Below are 14,322 nucleotides of genomic sequence, written 5' to 3'. Positions count from 1 at the left end.
CTATTATAGAGAGTGTAGATGCTTGAGGCTATCCTGAGGTTGTGAGGAGGAGGGGGGAGGGTGTGCTGTTGATGATATGGGGCAGACTGGTCATTTTAGGATGGCTTTATCCCTGTTTAAGTGGTCCAAGAGTTTTCTTGTTATTTCTTTATCCTAAAATATTTTGTGGAAAATCCTTTCCACTAAAGTCAGGAATGAGAAAAGGGTGTTCATTTTCCTAATCTTATTCTATATAGTACTTAAATTCCTAACCAGAGCAAAATACAGAACAAAGAAATAAAATGGATTCAAATAGGGAAGAAAGAAGTCAAATTATCTCCATTTGCCAATGATATGGTAGTATACCTAAAAGGCACTAAAAACTCTTGTATTTTAGCAAAAAAGCAGGATACAAAAATAGTAGCTTTTAATATATTTACAATGAACAGACTGAGAAAGAAATCAGGGAAAACAATTACATTTATGATGGCCTCAAAACAATCTAGAAATAAATTTAATGAAAGAAGTGAAGAACCTCTATAATAAAATCTGCAAATCACTGAAGAAATTGAAAAGATATCAGAAGATGGAAAGACCTCCCGTGCTCATGGATTGGCAGAGTCAATATAGTAAAAATGGCTGTACTACCAAAAGCAATCCACATGTTGAATGCAATCTTTTTAAAAATTCCAATGGCAGTTTTTGCAGAAATAGAAAAATCCATCCTAAAATTCATATGAAAACACAAAAGACCTCAAATATTCAGAGCAATCCTGAGCAGTACGAACAATACTTGACCTCAAACTATATACTACAGAGCTATAGTAATAGAAACAGCATGGTACTGGCACAAAAACCAATGAAAAGGAGAACAGGAACTAGAGAAAAGGTTAGATCAAAAAGAATTAACCTAGAAGGTAACACCCACGCACAGGAAATCACTGTGAGTCAATGCCCTGTATAGCTATCCTTATCTCAACCAGCAATAACCCTTGTTCCTTCCTATTATTGCTTATACTCTCTCTACAACAAAATTAGAAATAAGGGCAAAATAGTTTCTGCTGGGTATTGAGGGGGTGGGGGGGAGAGGGAGGGGGCAGAGTGGGTGGTAAGGGAGGGGGTAGGGCAGGGGGGGAGAAATGACCCAAGCCTTGTATGCACATATGAATAATAAAAGAAAAAAAAAAAAGAAAACCCAAAACATGAAAGCGTTTGATGTCCCCACTCCAGAGGAGCTAATAAAGAAACCTTAAAGTGACAGAGGTTATTATGAGTAGGGGATCAGTAACCAGTGCAAAGATCAGTTAGAGATGAATTAACATGGGTCATAACACATGTGTACATGAAAGCAATCCTAGGAATATTTCTGTATAGCTATCCTCAACTCAACTAGCAAAAATGCTTTGTCTTCCTTATTAGGCTTGTCTCTTTTCTTCAACAAAATTAGTGATAAAGGCAGAACAGGACCTGCCTGGAACTAAGAGAGGGGAAGGGGGGAGAGGGTAGTGGAAGAGGGTGGGGGAGAAATGACCCAAACAATGTATGCACATGTGAATAAATAAATAATGTTTTAAAAAGAAAAAAAAAAAAACCAATGAAACAGCAGACCAAGACACAAATTCACATAGCTGCAGCCATTAGGTTTTCAACAAAGTAGACCAAAACATGTTGGAGAAAAGATAGCCTCTTCAACAAATGGTGCTAAGAAAACTGGGTATCTAACTACAGAAGGTGAAACTAGATCCCAATGTCTCACCTTGTACTAGTATCAGTTCAAAGTGGATCAAAGATCTCAATGCAAGACCAAAACTGTGAGATGACAGGGAAAAATAGGGAAAACACTAGAGCACATAGGCGTAAGCAATAACTTCTTGAATAGAACTCTACTTGCTCAGTAAATAAGACAAAGGATTGACAAATGGGACTGCATCAAACTAAAAAGCTTCTGCACAGCAAAGGAAACGGTCAATACATTGAAGAGCTAGCCCACAGAATTTAAGATAATGTTTGCTAGGGATGCATTTGACAAAGAATATATAGGGAGCTCAAAAAACTAAACTCCCAAAGAATTAGCAACTCAATTTATAAATGGGCAAAGAAGTGAAAAGATAATTCTCAAAAGAAGTTCGAATGAAGAAATGTTCAACATTCCTGACCATAGAGGAAATGCAAACCAAAATGACATTTAGATTCACCTCACTCAAATCAGAATGGATATAACTCAAGAACACAAGCAATAAATGCCAGTGAGGATGCAGGGGGAAAAAGGAACACTTATACACTGTTGGTTGCAATGTAAATTAGTGTACCCACAATGGGAAGCAGGATGGAGTTTCCTCAAAAATAGAACTGTCATAGGATCCAGCCATACCATCCCTGAGGGAATGTAATTAGGAAAAAATAGAGACAATTGCACACCCATGTTTATTGCAGCACTATTCACAATAGCCAAGCTACAGAAACATCATGGATACTGATGAATGGATTAAAAATACATTAAAAATACATAATGGAGTATTATTCAACCATAGAGAAGAATGAAAGTATACCATCTGCAGGTGAATGGATGTAACTAGAGACCATCATGATAAGGAAAGTAAGCCAGTTTCAGAGAGACAAAGGTCATATGTTTTCTCTCATATGTGGAAGGTAGACATAAAAGATAAATATATACATAAATACATGGTCATATGTACATATATATAGAGAGAGATAGAACATGCATGAACTAGTGGAACTGTTTGAAAGGACTGGGGGAGGCAGGAGAGACAAAGAGAATGATAGAAAGTAAGCAATACTGAGATACATTGCATCTGTGTATGAAGGTGGTATATGGAAATACATGGAAAGCTGTTGAAAACTGGCTGAGGGGAGAGAAAAAGAGTAAAGAGGGGTTAATCTGATTAAAGTAAAATGTATTCATGTGTGGAATACCATGGCCAAACCCATTTGAATAGTAAACATACTAAAAAATATTGAAGGATAAGAATGTAAAATAGGTCCTGTTTGGTGTGGGTACTAGTGGGAGGGGGAGGGGGAATGGAGAGGGCAAAGGATTGATTGATTCACTTTATATGCCTGTATGGAAACAGAACAGTGAATCTTACCAAGTTACTTTGTAAACATATATGGAATGTAACAATGAAAGCCCCTGTAAACTAATATAAGCTAATAAAATATTAAAAAATTAATGAGTTTTATCAAATATTCAATCTGTTATGTGCTGTATTACAGGGCATTTTAAGGAGAAGAGAATTGACAAATTCTGGGCAAGGCAACAATACTTAGAAGAATGCACTTGATGGATGCTTAATAAAAAAGGAACTGTTCAAATGACTGTAGTAATAAACAACTTTATGTATATTCATAAAAACAGTCAATATCTGTCTGGATTTATCGGATTATTGGAGGGCAAGCTGATAAACATTGACTTAAAACTATTGTGCACAAAAGAGAAATAGGACTTGGCTAGTAAACTCTTAAATATTTAGGGTAAAAAATATTACACGATACTCAACCTCAGTTGACATCTTCTTGATTTTACTCAAAATACATTTATTTTTTAGAAAGCCATAAGGATCAACTTCCTTCCTTCCTTCCTTCCTTCCTTCCTTCCTTCCTTCCTTCCTTCCTTCCTTCCTTCCTTCCTTCCTTCCTTCCTTCCTTCCTTCCTTTTCTCTCCCTTCCTTCTTCCCTTTCTCCCTTCCTCCCTTTCTCTCTCTCTTTCTTTCTTTTGGTCATTCTTTTTCTTTCCTTCATGGCAGTACTGCAGTTTGAAGTCAGGGCTTTACATCTGCTAGGCAGATATTCTAAGTAGAATCGTACTGTATTCTGGGAAGAATGCAGAATCAAGTTTGTGTGATTCAGTTTCCTCCTATTATCTCGGTAAGCAATTAACTTCTCCAGATATTTTTTCTCTTATTGGGTCTTTAGTTTACAAAAGGGTACCTGAGCTTTTTCTTTAAAATACACATTTTCACACACTATCTCATATGTTGGGTTAAAACCTTTGCATTATGGTTAGGAATATGCATGTTTTCAAAGTTCACATGACAGGTCAAGAAAAATGCTTGTGTCTATAGTTGATTTCAGCCTCAAAGTGATAAATTTAGCTCATTTCATTATTTCTTTGTACATAGAATCCAAATGATATGATTCACATTTTTGTATTTTACTAGTTACAGAAACACTTCTTAGAACATTGCAACTATTTCTACATTGTACACACATACACAAACACACTGCCATATGCCACTTTCTAAGGCATATCAGGGTTGATGATTCCAATTTTTATGTTAATGGATTATTATTATATTATTTATCAGGCATAGCCCTAAAATGCTTCAGTTCTAGGAATTCACAATTGTTTTTCAATTCTGTTGAGTTTTTATTAGTATAAATAAAAAGAAGAACAATTTTTACAACTTGACCAAATCCTGCACGACTGTGGATAAGCACTGCTTTTCTTAATGATCAGGTAAGAATAACAGCAGATGATGTTGGATGGGTGAATGAGAGATGCAATCTTTGAGTTTCCTTTCTGATATTCCTCAGAAATCAATACTCTTTTTTTAATTATTTATTCATATGTGCATACATTATTTGGGCTATTTTTCCCTCCTGCCCCCAACCACCTTTCTTCCCCCACCCCTCTCGCTTCCAGGCAGAACCTGTTCTGCCCTCTCCTCCGATTTTGTTACAGAGAAAACATAACCTATAATAAGAAAGACAGTGTTTTTGCTAGTTTGAGATAAGGACAGCTAAACAGAGAGCTTCCTAGCATTGCTTCCATGCACATGTCTATTACAACCTGAACTGGTTCATCTCTACCAGACCTCTTCACTACTTCCCAGTCACCTTCCCATAGTGGCCTCTATCAGTTTAAGATTACTTGATTCACTCCTCTGCAGTGGGCACATCAAACACTTTCAAGTTTTGGGTTTCCTACCTTTCCCTATTCCTCTTGTATGCTTTCTCCCCTTAACATGTAACCCATGTCCAATAATATTACTGCATTTGTTTTAGGTCTAAAGTCCACATATGAGGGAGAACATATGATTTTTGGCCTTCTGAGCCTGCTAACTTCACTTAAGATGATGTTCTCCAGTTCCATCTATTTACTTGCAAGTGACAAAATTTCATTATTCTTTGTGGCTGAGTAAAATTCTATTGTGAATAAATACTACATTTTCTTGATCCGTTAGTTGGTAGTGGGGCATCTTGGTTATTTCCATAACTTGGCTATTGTGAATAGTGCTACAATAAACATGGGTATGCAGGTGCCTCTGGAATAACCTGAGTCACATTCCTTTGGTTACATCCCTAGGAATACTATTGGTGGATCATAGGCAGATCTATGTTTAGTGTTTTAAGAAGCCTCCATAGTGTTTTCCAAATTGGTTGTACTAGCATACATTCCCACCAACAGTATATGAGGGTTCCTTTTTCCCTGCATCCTTGCCAACATTTGTTGTTGGTGTTTTTGATGATAGCTACTCTTAACAAGAGTGAGGTGGAATCTTAGTGTGGTTTTGATTTGCATTTCCTTTATAGCCAAGGATGGTGAGCATTTTTTCATGTGTTTTTTGGCAATTTGGATTTCTTCCTTTGAAAAAGTTCTGTTTAGTTCAATTGCCCACTTCTTCATTGGTTCATTGATTTGAGGGGAGTTTAGTTTTTTGAGCTCCCTGTATATTCTGGTTATCAGTCCTTTGATATATAACTGACAAATATTTTCTCTCACTTTGTGGGTGGTCTCTTCAGTTTACAGACCATTTCTTTTGTTGTGCAGAAGCTTTTTAATTTCATTTAGTACCATTTGTCCATCCTATCTCTTAGTTGATATGCTGCTGGAGTTCTATTGAGGAAGTCCTTGCCTATATCTATTGCTTCCAGAGTATTCTCTGCTCTTTCCTGTACTAACTTCAGAGTTTCAGGTCTGCTGTTAAGGTCCTTGAGACATTTTGAGTTGATACTAATACAGGGTGATAAACATGGATCTAGTTTCAGGCAGACAGTCACTTTTCCCAGCAACATTTGTTGAAGAGGCTGTCTATTCTCTATTGTATGTATTTGGTTCCTTTGTCAAAAATAAAGTGGATATAGCTATGTGGATTCATATCCAGGTCCTCTATTGTGTTCCATTGGTCTTCATATCTGTTTTTGTGCCAGTACCATGCTGTTTTTAATACCATGGCTCTGTAATATAGTTTGAAGTTGGGTATGTGATACCTCTAGCATTGCTCTATTTGCTGAGTATTGCCTTGGCTATTCATGGTCTCTTGTGTTTCCAAATGAACTTTAGGGTAGATTTTTCAATCTCTGTGATGAATGTCATTGGGATTTTGATGGGAATTGCTTTGAACATATAGATTGTTTTTGGTAATATAGCTATTTTTACTATGTTGATTCTACCAACCCATGAGCACAGGAGATCTTTCCACCTTCTGTAGACTTCCTCAATCTCTTTCTTCAGAGGTTTGTAGTTCTCTTTGAAGAGGTCATTCACACACATTGTTAAGTTTACTCCTAGATATTTGATTTTTTTTGAGGCTATTGTAAATGAAATTGTTTTCGCACATTCTTTTTCAATTTGTTAATTGTTGGTGTATAGAAAAGCTACCGATTTTTGCAAGTTGGTTTTGTATCCTGCTACATTGCTGAAGCTGTTTATGGTGTCTAGGAGTTTTTTGGTAGAGTTTTTTTGGTCTTTGAGGTATAGGATCATGTTGTCTGCAAATAGGGATACTTTGACAGTTTCTTTATTTATTTGTTTTCCTTTTATTTCTTCTTCTTGCCTTATTGCTCTGGCTAGAAATTACAGGACTATGTTGAATAGGAGTGGGAAGAGTGGGCACCCTGTCTTATTCTGATTTTAGTGGAAATAGTTTCAGTTTTTCTCTATTAAGTATGAAGTTGGCTATAGGTTTGTCATATATAGCCTTTATAATATTGTGGTACATTCTTTCTATTCCTAGTATTCTTAGAGCATTTATCATGAAGTGGTGTTGAATCTTATTGGCTTTTTCTGCTTTTATTGAGATGATCAAGTGGTTTTTGTCCTTTCTTCTATTAATGTGCTGTATTACATTTATAGATTTGTGTATGTTGAACCACCCCTGCATCCCTGAGAGGAAGCCGACTTGGTCATGGTGAATGATCTTTCTGATATGCTGTTGGATTCAGTTTGCCATTATTTTATTGAAGATTTTTGCATCCATGTTCATTAAGGAGATTGGCCTATCATTCTCCTTTTTGGAGGTGACTTTGTCTGGTTTTTGGGATGAGTGTAATACTGGTTCCATAAAATGATTTAGGCAGTATTCCTTCCCTTTCTATGTTGTGGAAAAGTTTAAGGAGAGTTGGTATTAGTTCTTCTTTAAAGGTCTGATAGAATTCGGCAGAGAATTCATCAGGTCCTGGACTTTTCTTTTTGGGAGACTCTTTATTGCTGATTCAACTTTATTATGTGTTATAGATATTTTTATGTGGTTAATATCCTCTTGGTTCAGTTCTGGATGGTCAAAGTATCTAGAAATTTGTCCATTTCTTCAAGATTTTCAAATTTATTGGACTATACGTTCTCAAAGTAGTCTCTGATGATTCCCTGGATTTCCTTGGTGTTTGTTCTTATCTCCCCTTTTGTGTTTCTGATTTTACTGATTTGTGTCTTTTCCCTCCTCATTTTAGTCAGATTTGCCAGAGTTCTATCAATCTTATTTATTTTTTCCAAGAACCAGCTTTTTGTTTCATTGATTCTTTGTATTTTTTTTGGCCTCTATTTGGTTACTATTTTTATTATTTCTCTCCTTCTGCTTGTTTTGGGATTTGCTTGTTCTTTTTTTCTAGGAGTTTGAGATGTAGCATTAGGTCATTGATTTGAGATCTTTCTGTCCTTTTAATATATGTGCTCATGACTATAAACTTTCCTCATAGGACTGCCTTAGCTGTGTCCCATAGGTTCTGGTAGATTGTGTTTTCATTTTCATTAACTTCCAGGAACCTTCTAATTTCCTCTTTTGTCAATCACGCATTGATCATTGAGCAATGTGTTGTTCAGCTTGCAATTGTTTGCATATTTTCTGCTCTTGTTTTTGTTGTTGAGTTCTAGTTTTAATGCATTGTGATCAGATAGAATTCATGGGATTATTTATATTTTCTTATGTTTGCTGAGGCTTGCCTTGTGCCCTAAGATATGATCAATTTTGGAGAAGGTTCCATGGGACTGCTGAAAAGAATATATATTGTGCAGAAGTTGAATGAAGAATTCTGTAGACATTAGCTAGGTCCATTTGATCTATTGGTGTGATTTAGTTCTAGAATTTCTTTATTGATTTTTTTGTTTGGATGACCTATCTATTGGTGATAAGGGGATATAAAGTCTCCCACTACTACTGTGTCAGAGTCTACATGTGTTTTCAAGTACTTTAGGGTATGTTTGATGAAATTGGGTGCCTGACATGGGGTACATATGGGTTGATAATTGTTATTTCCTTTTGATGTATTTCCCCTTTTATTAGTGTGAAGTGTCCTCTATATCTTGTTTGATCAATGTAAGTTTGAAGTCTACTTTGTCCAATATAAGTATTGCTATTCCTGCCCTGTTTTGGTGGCCATTGGCTTGGTAAATCTTCCAGCCTTTCACTCTAAGCCAGTGCTTTCTTCTTTCAATGAGATGGGTCTCTTGTAAACAACAGATTGTTGGATCTTCCTTTTTAATCCAGTTTGCCAAACAGTGTCTTTTGATGGGGAAGTTAAGTCTGTTAACATTCAGTGTTAGTATTGACAAGTATGTGGTGGTTCCTGTCAGTTAGTTGCTTTTGTTGTTTAAGGGTTTGATTGTGTGCAGCTGAATCAATGTTACTCTCTGATTCCTTGTCTTTTTTCTCCTGTGGTTTGGTTCTGCCTGTCCTCTCATGGTTTTGTTTGATTTCATTTTCTGTGTGCAGAATTCCTTGGAGAATCTTCTGTAGTGGTGACTCAATGGTCATATATTGTTTTAGTTTCTGCTTGTTGTGGAAGACTTTTATTGCTCCATCTATGTTGAATGATAGTTTTGCTGGGTAGAGTATCCTAGGGTTGAAGTTATTTTCATTCAGTGCCCAGAATATCTCACTCCATGCCCTTCTTGCTTTTAAGGTGTCTGTTGAGAAATCTGCTGTGATTTTGATGGGTTTACCTTTATATGTTATTTGTTTTTTCATTCTTACAGACTTCAATATTCTTTCTCTTTTCTCTATGCTTGTTGTTTTAATTATAATATGTCATGGGGTAGGTCTATTTAGGTGAAGTCTGTTTGGTATCCTGGAAGCTTCCGGTACCTGAATAGGCAAAAGTTTCTTGAGATTTGGGAATCTTTCTGCTATTAACTTATTGAATATACTATGAATCCCTTTTACTTGGAACTCTTCTTTTCAATGCCCATGACTCCCTTTGGTCTTTTGATGGAGTTGGTTAATTCTTACATATTCCTTGCACAGTTCTGAGTTGTTGAGTAAGAATACTTCAGTTTTTTCTCTAATTTCCATTTTATCTTCAAGTTCTGAGATTCTGTCTTCTGCTTGTTCTAGTCTGCTATAGGGTCCTTCCACTGTGTTTTGTGTTTCTGTTTGATTCTTTTTTTTTTTGAGGTTTTCCATATCATGGGTCACTTCCTCTTTAATAGTTTTTATTTTCATCTTTAATTCATTTATTTCTCTAGTGTTTTCTGTTTCATTTTAGTGTTCATTTAGGGCTCCTCCAGTTCATTTATTTGTTTGTGTCTTCTCATAGTCTTTATTTTTGGTGTCTTGAAATATCTTGAGTGCCTCTTGTACATTTTGGTAAACTGTATCTAGTAACATCTCACTGAAATTCTCAGTGATTACTTGCAGGATTTCTTATTTGAGGTTATTTTTGTGAGCATTGCGGTTCCTTGGTGTCATTTATCTTTGTTTTCTTGGGGTCAGGAACTGGGTATCCATTTTCTTAATTTCCCTCTGAATCCTGTTTGTTCTATCAATTGAAGCACAGGCAGGTTTGGAGCCAGCAGCTGTGGCAAGAATTAGCACTAAATTTTCTCAGTATAATGTGTCATGGGGAGACTTTCCATGGGCCAGGGATTTGGGATGTTGAAAATTTGATTTTGGTTGGTGCTTTATTTCTGCTTGATGGAAGAAAGAGAAGAGTAGGAAACAAAAAAGAAAAGAAGAGAAAAAAATCACCATAGGGAAAGAGGGTTTCCCCAGGGCTGGCCCTGTCTTGCTTACTGTACAGTGGGTCACAGGTGTTAGGTGCAATTAAAATCTGATTCATGGATCAACTTTGAATTTTTTCTAACCTAGTGTGATGGCAGTTAGCATTTTTGTAGAAGCAGTCTGAATTACCCAAGTGTGTCTCCAATATCTCAGGTTTTGGAGTCACGGTGCTTAAGCTTTCTGCTTCTGTACTCTAGTCCCCATCTTGGATCTCCAGAAATCAATACTCTGATACAGAAATAGCATTGATTCAAAAATGACCATATGAACACCACTGAGGTCATTTACAGTTGCTTTTAGAAAAAAATTAAATTAATTTTTCAATTGCTATATTTTTGCCATCAGATTTATAGATCCATCATTTTTTCTTCAAATCATAAAATATTACTGAAATATGTATAAATGTATCAAGACTTTGAATAAGCATTTTAAGCAAAACAGTTCTAAAATATTTCCTCAACCTAGATCAATAACTAAGACAGTAATTCTATTTACATAAGAGCTGATAACTGGTGTTCATACTAGAAAAATAAATAGCAAATATTTTAATAATTGTGTGACAGAAAGAACATTTAATTATTCTAACAGATTTATTTGGAATTAATAATACATTTTTAAGGACTCAAGCTCCTTAATGATTTGATTAAAATAAATGTAAAGAAATGTTGAGAAATACATGAACAGGACATAATCTAAACATTGACATAGTAGTATGATACATTTCTCAGGTCTCAAATTAAGCATAAGCTCTCACAATCAAGAGCAAGTGGAGCTTTCACATCTCTGGATATTTTAATATCTAATACAAGTTCTTGCTAAATATACTTTATCTCACTGCACTTTTAATTGATTCAGCCCTCTATCTTCCTAACTCTTCTATACAAACCATTTGTAACAATTGTTGATTTTTCCTTCAGATCTAAAAGGATTCTCTAAAGAATTAGGTTAGTATATATTTCATACTCTGGTAAGCCACTCTTTTAGTCTCAAGAGCACCAGATTATTCATTCTTTCACTTGTGTTCTCTGTGAAGTTTGTTTTCCTCATCACAATATATACATATCTCTTTCCCATGCTGCTATGTCCTCAGAAGGTATTTCCGCCCCAAGAAACTGCAGGCTCATATGTTTTTACTAAAAGACTTTATCTAATATCTAAGAAAGAAATAAAAGCAGTTCTTCCAGAAAACTGAAAGGGAGGGAAGGCTTCTCAATTTATTCTCTGCAGCCAGCATTACACTAGTAGCAAAATCTAAGCCACATACAAAAAGAACTGAAATTATTATTGATTCTCATAAACATAGATACAAAAATTTTGAACTAATTGAATATATGCATAGATAAATAAATAAATAAGTAGAGTTAAACATTATTGTCACAGAATTTATGCAGAAAAGCAAGGCTTGTTTAACATCCAAAATTTCATCAGTGTAATCAGGCACTGGTGGGTCTCACCTATAATCCTAGCTACTTAGAAAGTAGAAATCAAGACAGTGGTTTGAAGCCAGCCCAGGCAAGTTGTTCTTGAGACCCTATCTCAAAAAATCCCATCACAAAAAAGGGCTGGTGTAGTGGCTCAAGGTGTAAGCCCTGGGTTTAAATCCCAGTACCACAAACACACACACACACACACACACACACACACACACACAATTCATCAGTATGTGATTAAGCTATTCATCAGTATGTGATTAAGCTAATAAAGAAAAAAACCACATGATACTTTTAATTGATGCAGAAATAAGAACATTGGGTGAAATTTCACATCCATTGTTGATAAAACCTGGCAGAAAATTAGGATTGCAAAGGGATTTCTTTAACCTGGGACAGGGCATCTATGAAAAACCAACACATACCATGTACATACATAATTGTTAAATACTGAATGATTTCTCTCCAAAATCATGAAAAATCAAGGATGTTTGCTATCACTACTTTCACCAAATGTTTGCTAGTAAGTTCAATAAGTCAAGAAAAGGAAGAAACCTATTCACCTTGGCAAGGGGGAATTAATACTCTTTTCCACTGATGACTTTGCAAAGAATACCAATGAAAATATACGAAAAAAATTTTGCTACAAATAACAAATGAGTTGACCAAGGATGTAGGTAATAACACCAATACAAAAAAAAAAAACCCACAGAATTTCATTCTGTGACTCATACCATATATACAAATATTAGCCTGGCAAAAAGTCAATTATCTTCAAAAATCTACAAAGACTCATAAACATAATAAAAGCCTAAAATACTAGCAGTTGTAGGAGAAAGTATAGGAAAAACTTGTTGTGAACTTGGGTTAAGTTTTTTTTAGACACAACATTAAATGAATAAAATACAAAATTTAGTGATAATTAACTAAAAAGGGAAAAGATTGGAAGAGGCCCTTCACTAGGAAAGATATATGAGTAGTAAATAAATACATGAAAAGGTGACTCTCACCATTAATAATTCAGGAAATGAAATTCTTGAAACTAATGAAACTCCAATAACCAAAATTATAAAGATGGCCCACATCAGGTTGTGGGTATTGGTGGGGAATGGAAAATGATACAATCTCTTTAGAAAGAAAGAAAAGTTGTACTATGTGAGAAAAGTGATAGAAGACTTTTTTTATAATATAAGATTTTATTATATAATATTATTATAAGATAGGATTTACATGGAATTTCCAGCATAAGCAACTCTGTGGAGATAGTATGTAAACAATTGGTCCAGGGTTCCAGGTGGGAGGAAGAGGATAGAGAAGAGAAGGGACTACAAATGGTTACAAGACTTTTTGCATAGTTTGCAGCCCTTCATGTTTTTTAAAAAAAAAAGAAAGAAAAACATTTAATTGAATCCTTTGATCTGATGAATTTTATGATAGGTCAATAAAAATATCTCAGCAAAGCTATTTTTATAAATGTGAAATACACATAGCATATGAGTTAGCCATTCCAGGCTTAAGTAAAATTAAAGAGTAATGGAAGCATATGGTCGCACTGGAAATTGTATACAAGTATTCATAACACCTTTATTTGTAATAGTCAGAGCTGGAAATACACCAGATGTCTACCAGCGAGTGAATGGTTAAAGTAAAGTATACTGCATTCATGAAATGACATATGATATACAAATATCGTTACTGAATTTTAAAATGATTACAACAAATGAAAGATATCACATAGAAGTGATATCTTCTATGTGATTCAATTTATATGGAATTCCAGGAAATTCAAACCTAAACTCTAGTGGCATAAAATATTTCAGCTTGGTGGCAGAGGAGGGGCAGGGGTAGAAATTTGGGAAGATAACAAAGGGGTAAAAGTAAACATGCAAGAATTTGTGTGTTTGTGTGTGTGTGTGTGTGTGTGTGTGTGTGCACGTGTGTGTGTGTGTGTGTGTGTGTGTGCGCGCGCATGTATTCTGGGAATCAAATCCAGGGCCTTGCACATGCTAGGTAACTCTTCTGTTTACATCCTCAGCTCTCAACACATGTTTCAAAGCTGTATTTGTCAAGAGATGTAAATTGAAAATGAAAAAGAAGCTATCATAGATATTTACAAAAATAACTTCAATACTCATGCTGTAAGTGGAAGGACATAAAAGTTCATAGTTACTGAGCGATTTTGTGTTCAACCTTAGCTTTTCATTTTGCTCTCTTAATTGCTATAAAGCATGTGGCTGTAATGTTATCATTTCTGTTCTATGTCATTTTCCTTTTTTATTTACTTAGATTTCGAATTCTGTGCTCTATTCCTCCATTCCCTCCAACCTCTCAAGGAATAGTAAAGATACTGGTGAAGAATTTCCCTTGATTCCAAGCATTTCATAACAATTTTTATGGTAATATTTCCAGCTCTCAAGCAGTCAGATGGATGCTTTAGATCTACTTGCATGCATGCTGGTCTAAATGATTAGTTTTTGTGCAAAATTTAAATCAGATCAGGAAGGCCCAGGATATATATATGATAAAAGTCCACGGAAGCCACAACCTTCACAATAAGCCTAAGAAATGTCAAAACCACTACTGAGAGGAAATAAGCTGCTGATAAGGTGCAGACCTATGGTTGTCCTCCCACCCTGCTTTCCTTTGATGTAAAAAAATCAATTTAGACAGATACGCCC

Source organism: Castor canadensis, chromosome 6, assembly GCF_047511655.1.
Source record: "Castor canadensis chromosome 6, mCasCan1.hap1v2, whole genome shotgun sequence".
Lineage (NCBI taxonomy): Eukaryota > Metazoa > Chordata > Mammalia > Rodentia > Castoridae > Castor > Castor canadensis.
The sequence above is the reverse complement of the archived record's forward strand: the minus strand, read 5'-3'. Positions refer to the sequence as shown.